Source organism: Sturnus vulgaris, chromosome 14 (genome assembly GCF_052056855.1).
Source record: "Sturnus vulgaris isolate bStuVul1 chromosome 14, bStuVul1.hap1, whole genome shotgun sequence".
Taxonomy (NCBI): domain Eukaryota; kingdom Metazoa; phylum Chordata; class Aves; order Passeriformes; family Sturnidae; genus Sturnus; species Sturnus vulgaris.
In genome coordinates, this window is record NC_142256.1 from 5,097,544 (window position 1) to 5,099,685 (window position 2,142).

Genomic DNA, 2,142 nt, shown 5'->3' on the forward strand with positions numbered 1-2,142 from the left:
CGAGTGCTCGCTCGGGACTTTGCTCTCGGGGCCAAGGCAAGAGGGCGCGCTTGCCCGCGGAACTGAGAACACGCTGTTGGGCAGAGCTGCAACTGACCGCTGGAGTTCAGCTCTCGCCGGACGGCAGAAGGCGAAGAACGAAGCCGCTTGCGAGCGGCGCAGTGCAGCGAAGAGCTCTCCCAATTCGCCGCTAGCTCCACGGTCCTCCTCAGCTGCGAGTAGCAGCGCTCGCAGTACACAGAGCTTCGCAAGGCCCGAAGAGCCGGAGGGAAGTATCGCACACTCAAATGTGCCAGGACAGAGACGTGTTCTACGTTGTCCCCTCTCGTCGTGCTGTTTGTGCCTCTGCTGCTTCTGCTGTTAGGAATCGCTCCTCGAAAGACGAGCGAGAGCGTCCTTCCGGGTGCATTGCACTGTGTCGAGTGCTCGCTCGGGACTTTGCTCTCGGGGCCAAGGCAAGAGGGCGCGCTTGCCCGCGGAACTGAGAACACGCTGTTGGGCAGAGCTGCAACTGACCGCTGGAGTTCAGCTCTCGCCGGACGGCAGAAGGCGAAGAACGAAGCCGCTTGCGAGCGGCGCAGTGCAGCGAAGAGCTCTCCCAATTCGCCGCTAGCTCCACGGTCCTCCTCAGCTGCGAGTAGCAGCGCTCGCAGTACACAGAGCTTCGCAAGGCCCGAAGAGCCGGAGGGAAGTATCGCACACGCAAATGTGCCAGGACAGAGACGTGTTCTACGTTGTCCCCTCTCGTCGTGCAGTTTGTGCCTCTGCTGCTTCTGCTGTTAGGAATCGCTCCTCGAAAGACGAGCGAGAGCGTCCTTCCGGGTGCATTGCACTGAGTCGAGTGCTCGCTCGGGACATTGCTCTCGGGGCCAAGGCAAGAGGGCGCGCTTGCCCGCGGAACTGAGAACACGCTGTTGGGCAGAGCTGCAACTGACCGCTGGAGTTCAGCTCTCGCCGAACGGCAGAAGGCGAAGAACGAAGCCGCTTGCGAGCGGCGCAGTGCAGCGAAGAGCTCTCCGAATTCACCGCTAGCTCCACGGTCCTCCTCAGCTGCGAGTAGCAGCGCTCGCAGTACACAGAGCTTCGCAAGGCCCGAAGAGCCGGAGGGAAGTATCGCACACGCAAATGTGCCAGGACAGAGACGTGTTCTACGTTGTCCCCTCTCGTCGTGCAGTTTGTGCCTCTGCTGCTTCTGCTGTTAGGAATCGCTCCTCGAAAGACGAGCGAGAGCGTCCTTCCGGGTGCATTGCACTGAGTCGAGTGCTCGCTCGGGACTTTGCTCTCGGGGCCAAGGCATAGGGCGCGCTTGCCCGCGGAACTGAGAACACGCTGTTGGGCAGAGCTGCAACTGACCGCTGGAGTTCAGCTCTCGCCGGACGGCAGAAGGCGAAGAACGAAGCCGCTTGCGAGCGGCGCAGTGCAGCGAAGAGCTCTCCCAATTCGCCGCTAGCTCCACGGTCCTCCTCAGCTGCGAGTAGCAGCGCTCGCAGTACACAGAGCTTCGCAAGGCCCGAAGAGCCGGAGGGAAGTATCGCACACGCAAATGTGCCAGGACAGAGACGTGTTCTACGTTGTCCCCTCTCGTCGTGCAGTTTGTGCCTCTGCTGCTTCTGCTGTTAGGAATCGCTCCTCGAAAGACGAGCGAGAGCGTCCTTCCGGGTGCATTGCACTGAGTCGAGTGCTCGCTCGGGACTTTGCTCTCGGGGCCAAGGCAAGAGGGCGCGCTTGCCCGCGGAACTGAGAACACGCTGTTGGGCAGAGCTGCAACTGACCGCTGGAGTTCAGCTCTCGCCGGACGGCAGAAGGCGAAGAACGAAGCCGCTTGCGAGCGGCGCAGTGCAGCGAAGAGCTCTCCGAATTCGCCGCTAGCTCCACGGTCCTCCTCAGCTGCGAGTAGCAGCGCTCGCAGTACACAGAGCTTCGCAAGGCCCGAAGAGCCGGAGGGAAGTATCGCACACTCAAATGTGCCAGGACAGAGACGTGTTCTACGTTGTCCCCTCTCGTCGTGCTGTTTGTGCCTCTGCTGCTTCTGCTGTTAGGAATCGCTCCTCGAAAGACGAGCGAGAGCGTCCTTCCGGGTGCATTGCACTGAGTCGAGTGCTCGCTCGGGACTTTGCTCTCGGGGCCAAGGCAAGAGGGCGC